This window comes from Phocoena sinus, chromosome 3 (genome assembly GCF_008692025.1).
Source record: "Phocoena sinus isolate mPhoSin1 chromosome 3, mPhoSin1.pri, whole genome shotgun sequence".
NCBI lineage: Eukaryota > Metazoa > Chordata > Mammalia > Artiodactyla > Phocoenidae > Phocoena > Phocoena sinus.
This window is the reverse complement of record NC_045765.1, coordinates 167,737,535-167,751,406: the sequence shown is the minus strand read 5'-3', so window position 1 is coordinate 167,751,406 and position 13,872 is coordinate 167,737,535. Positions and strand designations below refer to the sequence as shown.

Here is a 13,872-nt window from a genome sequence, read left to right as displayed (position 1 = left end):
TTTCTGGACACACCAGACTTCAAGTTTTTCTATGAATGCTTTGCATAATCCCCCATAATATTTCTATATTTCTTTTAACTAAAATAAATGCCTTAAATACTTGCATAGATTTTTTTTCCAATCTTTATTGGAGTATAATTGCTTTACAATGGTGTGTTAGTTTCTGGTTTATAACAAAGTGAATCACTTATACATATACATATGTCCCTATATCTCTTCCCTCTTGCATCTCCCTCCCTCCCACCCTCCCTATCCCACCCCTCTAGGTGGTCACAAAGCACCGAGCTGATCTCCCTGTGCTATGTGTCTGCTTCCCACTAGCTATCTATTTTACGTTTGGTAGTGTATATATGTCCATGCCACTCTTTCACTTTGTCCCAGCTTACCTTTCCCCCTCCCCATATCCTCAAGTCCATTCTGTAGTAGGTCTGTGTCTTTATTCCTGTCTTACCCCTAGGTTCTTCATGACATTTTTTTTCTTAAATTCCATATATATGTGTTAGCATACGGTATTTGTCTTTCTCTTTCTGACTTACTTCACTCTGTATGACAGACTCTAGGTCTATCCACCTCATTACAAATAGCTCAATTTTGTTTCTTTTTATGGCTGAGTAATATTCCATTGTATGTATATGCCACATCTTCTTTATCCATTCATCCGATGATGGGCACTTAGGTTGTTTCCATCTCCGGGCTATTGTAAATAGAGCTGCAATGAACATTTTGGTACATGACTCTTTTTGAATTATGGTTTTCTCAGGGTATATGCCCACTAGTGGGATTGCTGGGTCGTATGGTAGTTCTATTTGTAGTTTTTTAAGGAACCTTCATACTGTTCTCCATAGTGGCTGAACCAATTCACATTCCCACCAGCAGTGCAAGAGTGTCCCCTTTTCTCCACACCCTCTCCAGCATTTATTGTTTCTAGATTTTTTGATGATGGCCATTCTGACTGGTGTGAGATGATATCTCATTGTAGTTTTGATTTGCATTTCTCTAATGATTAATGATGTTGATCATTCTTTCATGCTCAAACACTTGCATAGATTTGTTGCTCCGGAAAGATGGTTTGTGTTGACAGCTTATGGCCGCTTCACCAATAGAGGCCCAGTGTCAGGAACATGGGCATCTCACTGTGTAAACGTTTCTTCCCAGTAAGAATGCTTTTAGAAACACAACTGCACCACATTCTCTTCACCAAATTTAATTTTCGTCTTCCTCCACGCCATGAAGCCCTAACAATCTGTAGTCAGGATGAGGATAGTGGAGTTGCAAAAATACAGAATTGTATTAAGGAAACTATATGATTCCTTAGCCAAGATAAAAATGAAACTGAAGTTAATTTTCCAATAAATTCTCAAAATTGCCAAGCAAACACACTTTAACATTTCCCCACCATATCCAGAGAGCCCGTATTGAATCCCTAAGTAAATGTAGCATCACCAATTCTGACACACAGCTGAGAACACTACTCAATTTCCCTTTATTAAATTTAAAGCTCTTGCATACGCTACACATCCGAAGCAAAAGTAGAAATTAGATTAGCAAGTTTCCGATGGGGAGGGAAATACTTTGGGGATCTGAGGGAAACAGGCCACCTCTTATTAGAACCCCAGCAGCAGGGAAGTAGCTATTTGGTTAAAGAAAAGGGGTTTTACTTTCAGAGCCCTTTTGTTTCATTCAAGGTCTTTTGTGTGTGTTCTCTTGGCTTTGTCTTTATAATCACCTTGGGACAAGCCTCAGGCACCTGCCTTCGCGGCCGACGGTAAGCCAGCATCCTCTCTAGGATGGGTGCAACTGTGTACCATGCTTAAGCCCTGCAAACTTCCGCAGAAATATTAACAGGAATTAATTTCCTTTTGTACTGAAATGTAAATTCAGTGAACTTTACTCTTAAGTGTGAAGTCTTAACTCTCTCCTAATTAAGGAACTTTTGCATATATTGATCTGCTATACATACTTATAGTTTTTTGTTCTTAAAGAGATCGCATTATGTCCTTCAAATATTATTAATGACGCCTTGACTAATCACAGAAAGAATAAGCAACGCTTTTGGTTACCTTCCTTATCATTCTATCTATTTCCCATTTCATTATTAATAGGACAGTTCCCAGAATGTGAGCAGAAAAAAAGGAAAGGAAATTAAACATAATTATAGGAATTTTAGGAAGGAGTTTGACTAAGGTTTCTGCGTGAGCTGCCACAATACTCCCGGAAGCATTCCTCTGCCAGAAGATGAATATTACTGACATAATAGCATAATACCTCAAAATTAACAAGTGCTCTCTAATAGCAGTTTAAAACGAACACCAAAGGAGAGACCTTTGAGTGGCAGCTTGGAATCCCCTCTGATTTTCCCAACCTCGGTGTGTGTATGATTTAACCATGTGACTTGTGCCAGTGCTAAAACCCATTGAGGTCAATGTTTCCTTTCCCTTTTCTGAGATTCAAGATATTCCACCATGAAAGAACTGATAAAGGTTTTTTCCTCCTATATCTGGTTTGTTATTGCTGACACAACCCTTTCAGATATGAAACTAGGATCCTTAAAAAAAAAAAAAAAAGCTAGTCTGAGATGTTGCTTTGAGAATGTACGTCCCTCTGTCCCAAAGCCATAGATGCCCTTCAAGGAAAATGCTGGCTTAACACAAGGCCAGGCAGCACCTCCTTTCCTGATCAAGTTGGTCTGTGCCGTTGAAGTCACACGCTTGGTGCCATCCCTTTTCTGACCTGTTTCTGGTCACTGTTGATGCCGAAAACTCGGCCTCTGTGCACCGGTGTCAAGTCAAATCTCGGAGACAGAGTTTTAAGTGAAGTAGAAAAGAATAGTTTTATCGCTTTGCCAGGCAGAGGGGGACACACCGGCCTCCTGTGTGTCCCAACCGGGGATGATTTGGGGAGGAGCTTTATAGCAATAGTTCAAGGGCTGGGTTGCTAATAAGGATCAGGGGTGTGCAGGGTCTGCAGTCCTTTAATCTGGCCTCAGGTGGTCTCCTGATGAGGTTCTCTGGTTCCTGTGATCTGCCCTCAGGTGGTCTCCTCCCTTGTCTCTGCATCCTCTCCCTTCCTGGATTAGCAACTGTTCGAATCTGCCCTTTGGAACTCAGGGAAGTTCATAGAGGCTGGAGTCTATTCCCTACAAACAAGAAATGGGGGACAAAGAAAAGCTTCCATGCCCAGGAGCCCCATAGGGTCCTGCTTGGTTTCAGCATCTCTGTTTACAGGGGACTGCTGGGCCATCTTCTGAATACACAGTTTGGACTGTGTTGTTGTCCTATATGTGAGTTCACCATGTTTCAGGGGCCTTTTCCAAGCCAAATTTGACATTGATCACAGACAAGCCAACAGGGAGTTTTTGCCAGCAGAGTCAGCAAAGAAAACAAAAGTATGCACTAGAAAGACTCCAGATCAATGAATAATTCAGAAAAGGATACCAAACTGTAAGATTCATGAGTGCAGAAAGCCAACTTTACAAGAGAAAAAAATGGTCTACTTGAGAGGGTGTGCCATTAAAATTCCATACGAATGGAGGCCAGCAAGGTCCCAGTACTTCACCTGCCATCATGTGACTGTGATCTATCATCTCTTGGTGGAGAAAGCTCAGAAGTGTCTGATATTTAGGAGGTCCAGGAAAATCCATGTCCTAATTCTTTGGCATTTACAACAGTCTTCCATATCATCTGTGAGTACAAGATGCTTTGCTGAATCAATCAATCAATGATCCCGATTCCGGTCCATGACACCAACTCCCAAAGCCCTCAGCCAGCGCCACTGAGGATGCTTTACAGGTGATGGTGATGGTGATCGTGATCAACCATTGATATTGCTGGAGGCTGTTTTTGTTTCAAGGACACATTCCCTTCCCTTGACAAAGGCTCATTACAGAGTCTGAAAGATGTTATCAGATCTTTCCTGCGCATTTTTTCCTTGCAGAACTGAAGAGTATCAAAGGGTGAATATTATCATTTCACGTGGACCCAGCCATTATGTTAGTTCACCTGAAAGCTAGAAATATGCTTTCTATTCTGAAGATGTGTGGAGGATGGAGAGCTTGGACAGAGGGGTTAACCAGGAGTCCAGCACATTAACCAGCTCTGTGTGGGCACTTAGGCTAATAAAATAAATACTGTGTGGGCTTCCCTGGTGGCTCAGTGGTTGAGAGTCCGCCTGCCAATGCAGGGGACCCGGGTTCCTTGCCCCGGTCAGGGAAGATCCCACATGCCGTGGAGCGGCTGGGCCCGTGAGCCATGGCCGCTGAGCCTGCGTGTCCGGAGCCTGTGCTCCACAACCAGAGAGGCCGCAAGAGTGAGAGGCCCGCATACCGCAAAATAAATAAATAAATAAATACTTTCTGGGCAGCATATAAAGTGTATAAGTAAGCAGCAATTATATCGAGTACCCAGCATGATTCAGAAGCTCTGGATTATTGCTGGTAGAAATGTCTGCATAATTTTAACTTCCTGACCTTAGCAACAGCTCCATACCAAGGATAGCCATGGAGATGCTCCATAGCGATGGAGCCATGAGTCAAGCACCTTCAACATGGTTCTGCATTCTCTGTTTTTTCTGTGTTTCATGGAAAACCCAATGGCTAGAATTCAGCATATTGTAACATTTTGACAGTGTCCCAACTAGGGATCCACTGATGATGAGCTCACTGAAAGCCTCGAGGAAGAACTGCAGCATTAATCATGCTCAGGAAGAAGGCAGGAGCAGTATGCACCCACCTCTGGGAGAGATGGTCCAGAGGTGTTCCTAGGGAGGGTGGAACCACTGCATCTTTCAAACCAGAAAGCGATTAGTGACTAAAGCAAGGTGAGCAGTAGGTGCCCTGAAGTACATACTGCCACAGGTCACCGGAGGGCGACACACACAGGGGTGCCAGGAACAGTTCTCTGGACTGAAGGAATTCTTTGAAAGCATAAAAGCCACAACTACCAGAAACTGCCCCTCCGAACAGCTCAAAGGAGTCAGGTGGACACACCAAGACAGGCTGGAGACGGGCCCGGGTTCAGGAGCTGGGAGGAAGAACACCTGACATTTCTTTAAAGTCTCCTCTTTTAAATGAAAACCGTATTCCAAATCTGTAGTCAAACCCATAATATATCCAAGTTCATACTGAAAAGATCTTAAATTACTTTCAAATTTAATATCTCAGTTTCTCTTCCCCTTCCTAATTCCCCTCCTCCCCTGAAGTGCCATCTCCAGAAAGTATGGAATACACACGTTTGTTTCTCTGTAGCTGACATCACTAGTAGCAGAGCTGGGAGGAAGAGTAAGGAGGTCAGTAATCTGAATTGCCTAAGTTAACAAGAACAACAAAAAAAGGTGTCCTAGGGCTGCTTGAATTCTACCAATCTTTCTTTTCTTCTATAAAAAGCAACCATTAGTGAGCTCCTTTGTTATCTAACCTAAAAAAGAAAATGCCTTGTGATTTTGACCCACTTGTAGGAAGATACTCAGTTTTTAGGCTGTTTTTTGTTTTGTTTGATTTTAGAATGAGCGGAAGAAGGAGACTTCAGAGGGCCTGGGCCCCCAGACTAGATAGGATACGTACTTCTTATCATCAGCTCTCCAACGTATGAGGCTAAAGCCCAGTGCACAGACCCACGGTATCAGATGCACCAACTGCTTCCCATTTAAAATCATTCTTCTCCAAAGGATGAAACCATGACTGCATTAATCAGGGTGCATCTTTTCCCCATAGCAAAAGGCCAGCACTACCTCTCCAGCCCCACTTTTATCATTTCTCCTGACCTGCAGCTGCCTCCAGGGCTCTTTCTTAAACATGAGCTTATCCCTTATTATGTTAGTCGTTTGCAGTCCCAGAATTTGTTTGCAGTCCTTAGCATTTGTGAATAACTCGGAAACAGCATGAGACTTTGATCCATCTGTCCTTGGATGACACTGGGTCACCTTCTTTGGAAGATTGCATAGGATTTCAGTGCATCTGTGTCCAGCCACAGGAGGTAAAGTGTCTATAAATGAAACCCCTTAGATTTCAAACCAACACAGTTATTTGTCCACTCATTCCTTTGTCTTCACAGCACAGTTTCATTGAATACCCTGTATATTCCAGGCCTGACTGCTGGAGTCCAAGCACATAGAGATGAATAAAATATAGTCTGTGCTCTCAAGAATTTACAAAATCTCCTATTAGAAAATTGTGTCTCACAAGAAGGCCAAAAGGAGACTTGCAGGTTAAGTTCCTATAGCCTACCTAGGGAATGAGTGAACCCGTTGGCTGGAAGCTGGTTAAGTGACCCAGAGATGACTGTGATATTGGAAAGGTCTTGAAGAAGTGTGGAGATCCAAAAAGATAGGGGAGGAGTGTTGTCAGCATCATGGCAGAATAAGACATCCCTTATGTTTGTCCCCAACAATAATTTGTAATCTATCCTTGGAGAAAAGTTTCTTTGTAGGAGCTGTGGGACCCAGCACCATATGGGATCCAGAAGGAGTCTCGTCCACCCATGTGTTGGACAGTAGGCATACAGACCTTGATCGTGGCTGTGGACCCTGCAGTGACATGTAATCCAGCTTCAGCAGCTCTTGGCCACAGAGCCCCCTGGAAAACAGTCTTAGCCAGTGACCCATGGAAGAGAGAGACTTTGAAGAAGTCCAGGTTTTCAGAGGAGAAGTTCTAGCACACCATTGGAGAAAAAAAAACATGAGTTTGGACAAGCTGAAGTGGGTAAGAGAAACAGTCTGACTCTGTCCACACCACCCTTCCCCCAAGATGGCACAGCTTAAGTCCAAGAGAGATGTTCTCACTCTATGACTTCTCCTGTGAGCACCGGGCTTCCCAGCTGTGCAGGATGCTACCAAGCTGGGAGAGGAGCAGATAGGACTCTCAGAAGGCTTTAAGAGAACACAGATGCTACTAACTGCATTACTAACTTTGTCAAGAAGCCCACCCACAAGCTGCTGGGAACACTTCACCCACAGATCTCCCCAGCTGGCTCACGGGCACCCTCATTGTTCCACATGCCTCATGCACACCCCACCCTGTGGCCAGCTCCCTGTTGCATATTCCCTCCCGATGGCAGCATCGAGAGGGAGCTTGGACCAACGGCTAGTGGGCATGCACAGAAAGCTGACTGAAATCTGAGGGCCAGAGAGAGACCACACACTTGAGCTTTAGCGAGTTTTGTTTGGGAAAACAAAAGGAAGACTGTCAGCAGTCGGCCTGGTGCATTGTAGGATGGAGAGGAGGCATACAAGCTTAGAATTCTGCCACAAGAGGGAGGAAGAAAGGTGGAGAGATGTATCCACAGAAGGTCCCGAAAGCCTCAGAAGCACTAGCAGGGCTGGAGGAAGATATTTATGCCCTGAAGACAGTTAGTAAATGGTGCAGGAAGTGAGTGCTACTTCACATACGAAGACAGCAATGCAAAACTTTACGGAACATGAAATCAAGGAACAAAGGAACTAAAAAACAGCTAGAAAACAATTCATTATTAAGCCCTTACCTATCAATTTTACTCTAAGTGTAAATGGATTGAATTGTCCATTTGAAAGGCATAGAGTGGCTATACAGATAAAAAAACAAGATCCAACTATATGCTGCCTACAGGGAACTCACCTCAGCTTTAAGGACACACATAGGATCAAAGTAAAGGAATGGATAAAGATATTCCATGCAAGTGGAAACAAAAAGAGAGTAAGGGTAGCTATACTTATATCCGATAAATACACTTTCATCCAAAAACAGTAACAAAAAACAAAGAAAGTCATTATGTATTGACAAATGGGTCAATTCATCTAGAAGATATAAAAATCATAAATATATATGCATCCAACATCAGAACACCTAAATAAATTAAGCAAATACTAGTAGATATGATAGGAGAAATAGATGACAATGGAATAATAGTAGAGAACATCAATACATCACATTCAACAATAGATCATCCAGACAGAAAGTCAGATAGGAAACATTGGACTTGAACTAAACTGTTAGGTCAAATGGACCTAACAGACATATTTGGAACACTCCATCTAACAGCAACAGAATACATTATTCACAAGCACACATGGAACATTCCAGAATAGATCATACGTTAGGTCATAAAACATGTCTTAGCAAAATTAAGGTTGAAATTATACCATATATCTTTTCCAATCACAATGGTATGAAACTAGAAATCAGTAACAGTAGGAAAACTGGGAATTTCACAAATATATAGAAATTAAGCCACGTACTCCTAAACAATCAATGGTCAAAGAAGAATACAAAAGGAAAAACAAAATATAACTTGAAACAAATGAAAATGGGAACACAAGGTACCAGAACCTATAGTATGCTGCAAAAGCAGTTTTTAAAGGGAAGTTTATAATTACAGATGCCTACATTAAGAAAAAGAAAGATCTCAAATATAAACCCTAACATTACACCTCAAAGAAATAGAAAAAGAAGAACAAACTAAGCCCAAAGTTAGCAGAAGGAAGGAAATAACAAAGATCAGAGCAGAAATTAATGAAATACAAACTAAGAAGACAAAAGAAAAGATCAGTGAAGCTAAGAGCTGCTTTTTGAAAAGATAAAATAAACAAACCTTTAGGTAGGCTAGCCATAGGGAAAAAAGAGAGAGGACTGGAATAAATAAAATTAGAAATGAAATAGAAGACATTACAGTTGATACTACCCAAATTCAAAGGACCATAAGAGACTACTATGAAAATTATACACCAACAAATTGGACAACAGAGAAGAAATGAGTAAATTCTTGGAAACATACAACCTACCAAGACTGAATGATGAAGAAATAGAAAGTCCTAACGGACCAATAATGAGGAAGGAGATTGAATCAGTGATCAAAATCTCCAACAAAGAGAAGCTCAGGACCAGATGATTTCACTAGTGAATTCTACCAAACATTTAAAGAAAAATTAATCCCAATATTTCTCAAACTTTTCCCAAAATTGAAGAGGAGGAAACACTTCCAAACTCACTTTATGAGGCCAGCGTTATCCTGATATCAAAGCCTGATAGGGACACTAAAAGAAAAAAACAACAAACAACAACAACAATAAAAAAAGCACAGAGTAATATTCCCGATAAATATAGATGCAAAAATTCTGAACAAAATATTAGCAAGCCAAATTGAACAGTAGATTAAAAGGATCATGCACAATGATCAAACGGAATCTATCCCTGAGATACAAGGGTGGTGCAACACATGCAAACTAATAAGTGTGATACACCACATTAATAGAATGAAAGATAAAAATCATATGATCTCTTATCTCAATAAATGCAGGAAAAGCATTTGATGAAATACATCTTCTCATGATAAAAACTTTCAACAAATTGGGTATAGAAGGAACACACCTCAGCATGATAAAGTTGGCATATAACAAGTGCATAGCTAATATCATACTCACTAATAAAAGGCTGAAAGCTTTTCCTCTAAAATCAAGACAAGAAAAGGGTGCCTCTCTTGCCACTTTTATTCAACATAGTACTGGAAGTCTTACCCAGAGAAATCAGGCAAGAAAAAGAAATGAAAGGCATACAATTAGAAGGAAGATGAAGACTTGTCTTTGTTTGCAGATGATATGATCTTATACATAGAGAACACTAAAGGCTCCACCAAAAAAAAATTGCTAGAACTAATCAAAAAATTCAATTGTCACAGCATACAGAATCAACATACAGAAATCAGTTGTGTTTCTATACACTAACAATGAATTATCTGATAAAGAAATAAAGAAAAGAATCCCATTCACAATGGCATCAAAAACAAGAAAATGTTTAGAAATAAATTACACCAAGGAGGTGAAAGATCTGTACACTGAAAACCATAAGACTTTGATGAAAGTAACTGAAGAAGACACAAGAAAATGGAAAGAAATCCCATGTTCATGGATCAGAAGAATATTGTTAAAATGTTCATACTACCTAAAGCCATCTATAGATTCAATGCAATTCCCATCAAAATTCCATTAGCAGTTTTCACAGAAATAGAACAAACCATTCTAAAATTTGTATAGAACCACAAAAGACCCTGAATAACCAAAGTAATCCTGAGGAAGAAGCATAAAGCTGGAGGCATCACACTCCTGATTTCAAACCACACTGCAAAGCTACAGTAATTAAAACCATATGGTACTGGCAAAAAAATTGACACATAAACAAGTTGAACAGGATACAGAGCCCAGATAACCCCTTGCATATGTGGTAAACTAATATTTGACAAGGGAGCCAATGATACTCAATAAGTAAAGGATAGTCTCTTCAATAAATGGTATTGGGAAAATTAAATACCACATGCAGAAGAATGAAATTGGACCCCTATCTTACACCACTAACAAACATTAATTTGAAATGGATAAGAGACCTGAAACCTTCAAACTCCTAGAAAAAAAGCATAGGGGAAAAAACTCCTTGACATTGATCTTAGCAATGATTTTTTTGGATATGTCACCAAAAGCACAAACAACAAAAGCAAAAATAAGTGAGTGGAACTACATCAAGCCAAAAAAACTTCTGAATGGCAAGAGAAACCATCAACGAAATGAAAAAGCAACCTACAGAATGGGAGAAACTACTTGCCAATAATATATCTGATAATGGGCTAATATCCAAAATACATAAAGAACTCATACAACTCAACATAAAAAATAATCAATTTAAAAGTAGGCAGAGGAACTGAATAGACCTTTTCCAAAGAAGACATACAAATGGTCAACAGGACATGAAAAAATGTTCAATATTATTAATAATTGGAGAAGTGTGTATCAAGAGCACAGTAAAATGTTGCACACTCCTTAGAATGGCTATTATCAAAAAGACAAGAGATGACAAGTTTTGGCAAGGTTGTGGAGAAAAAGGAATAATGGGATATTATTTTCTCAACCATGGGAAAAAAGGAAATCCTGCCACTTGCAACAACGTGAATGGACACTGAGGGCACCATGCTGAGTGAAATAAGCCAGCCAGAGACAGACAAATACTGTATGATGTCACTTATATGTGAAATCTAAGAAAGCTGAACTCACAGAAACAGTAGAACGGTGGGTTACCCAGGGCTGGGGAAAGGTGGGAGAAGTGGGGAGATGTTGGTCAAAAGGCACAAGCTTCCTGTTATAAGATGAATACGTTCTGGTGATCTAAGGTACAGCATGGTGACTATAGCTAACAATACTGTATTACATACTTGAAAGTTGCTAAAAGAGTAGATCTTAAATGTTCTCACCACAAAAAGGAGATGGTAATTATGTGAGGTGGTGAGGGTGTTAGCTAATGCTATAGTGATAATCATTTCCCAACATATAAGTGTATCAAATCAACACAGTGTACACCTTAAACTTATACAGTTTATATGTCAATTATGTCTAAATAGAACTAGAAAGAAAATAACTGAAAAATATGTCAAAAGGCACAAACTGTCTGAAGAGGTCATTCCCACCCCTGACTCAGTTGGTCAAGAAAACTTATTAATGATGCATCTCCAATCATCGGAAAGGAATGGTGTATTTTTTAAATGACTGAGCTGTTTTAGAACTCTCCTGTCTGACCACAGCTCTGGTGGCCATTGCAAACAACCAGATCAGCCATCAGAAAATAGATTTGTTTTGATGGCTGCTGAATCTGAGCAGTGGAATACGGGAATTTTGGCTGAGCTGTCATCCTCACGCTTCACCACCAGCCAGCATCACCTGGCCAGGACCCAACCACTGCACTGGTGACCTGGAGGGGAGGAGAGCTTGGAAGCAGAGGTCAGCAGGATGCTGTATGCCACTCAACTGAAAGGCCAGGAGGGAATAATCAGGAAAGTGGTACTAACACGTGCATCTCAGCAATTCCTTGCCCTATCTCCAGCCAGACTTAGAGAAAGATTTCCTGACAGGGCAGTTGGCTGTCTTTATTTTTCCCTTTGTATTTTAACCCCAGCATTTCCACCCCAGCATTTCCTTTCTGGGGTATTTTTGTTTTATTCAGACTGTGTCGTCTTCTGACATTGTAGTTGACGTCTTGGTCCTGTGCTGAGTAAGGTACAGCAGATTCATCTTGCAGCAACATCAAGTTGACCAAAACTTGAGCTTTTTGCATTGCTTGACATTGAAGATGGCTGAGGATTCAAAGGTTCCTTGTCGGCAAAGCATTTCCTAACTTACTCACAGGGACAGCCAGAAGTAAACAGATTTCATCAGCGGCAGGGCAACAGGATCTCACGTTAAGAGGGAGGGCAGTAGCCATTGTCTCTTTGTGGGACTTTTCTTTATGAAACGTGGGCCTCAGGGGGTCAGGGTCCCAGAGGTCAGACTACTTTTGACCCCAGTGAATGACCTGGAAAGATCTGATTTTACTCAGTTCGTATATTGTTACCAACACAACAGAAACTAGGTTTCTTGAGGTACTTTTCTTCTTAGTAAATAGAGGCTTATGTCACCTAGAAAATAGAATGTTTTGAAATGTAATTATGTTTGTGTATACATGCCTGGAAGCAATGAAAATGTCATTTTTGTGTCATGGAGCTGTTAGCCTTTAGGTTAGAGACCGGTTCACCAAGCAATTCCATATCCTTTGCCCAGTTTGTTAGGTTTCTTTGTTCTCTTGGACTCTGGAAACTTGAGGGCCAGAATGATTGCTCCATTAACAGCCTCAGGGTGAGGGTCAGCTGTAAATTAGTGTGTGGCTACAGGCACATTTGGGTGTCTGTGTCTCCAGGACCCATTTTTAAGTATGAAAAATAGCCTATCTGGTCACATTTTGGCTAAAACTGTCAAGTTAAAAATCATAGAGTTAGAAACCTTCTCAGTTCTATTAGCTCTGTCTTCTGTACTTCATAACAGAGTGATAGCACAGCCCTAACGTGTGAAAGTCCAAAGTGGATTTCATCCCTAAAACTTAAGGGGAAGGGAGAGAGAGAGAGACCTCAGACTAAGTTGCTGTCATTTTTATATAATGGCTGATAACAATTGTTAATGTGTCAATTGTGTCACTTAAAAGAAGACATGCTGAGGTCCTAAGCCCCAGTAGCTGAGAATGTGACCTTATTTGGAAATAGGGTCATTGCACATGTAATTAGTTCAGATCAAGTCCTGCTGGAGTGGGGTGGGCCCTGATCCAATATGACTGGTGTCCTTGTAAGAAGATGGCCATGTGGAGACAGAGACACATGGGGGGAGGGGAGCGGGCACCACGTGGTGATGAAGACAGACCTTGGAGTGACACAGTGGCCAGCCGACCACCAAAGCCAGGACGGGGCAAGGAAGGATTTCTCTGCAGGTTTCAGAGGGAGCACAGCCCCGCCGGCACCTTGATTTCAGACTTCTGGCCTCCAGAACTATGAGATGATAAATTTCTGTTGTTTTAAGCCACCCAGTTTGTGGCACTTTGTTTCAGCAGTCCTGGGAGTTAGGAGTTTGGAATTAGCAGATATAAACTACTGTATATAAAATAAACAACAAGGTCCTACTATATAGCAAAGTATCTCGTGTAACATATAATGGAAAAGATTGAGAAAAAATATATATATATATGTATAACTGAATCATTTTACTGTGCACCTGAAACCAACACAGCATTGCAAATCAACCACACTTCAAAAAAAAAAAAGAAAAGAAAAGTCCTGGGAAACTGATATGATCAACACAACTGACTAGACTCTGCCAGAAGACATCTTGGAATTTTATTCTCTCTGTCCCGATGTCCCCGCCATGCTACCCACTCCTTTTCCTCCCAGCCTCTCCTGCATGCACACAAAGAGCAAGGAACACAGGAATGGATCTGTGGATGGAGAAATTCATCCTTCAAGCTTCAGGAGCCCATCAGCCGTGGCCTGTGAGGGGCCCACATGGGAGAGATGGACTCCAGTTGGAATCAGCAGTTCTTTGGGGCTGGATGAATAAAAGAAGTTTTTG

General features: G+C 41.0%; 1 protein-coding gene across 1 annotated transcript in view; it reads left to right on the top strand.

The window, feature by feature from the left end:
* Positions 1-13,872, top strand: part of ADCY2 (adenylate cyclase 2) — a 455,891-nt gene that overhangs the window by 400,822 nt on the left and 41,197 nt on the right. The window lies entirely within an intron of this gene.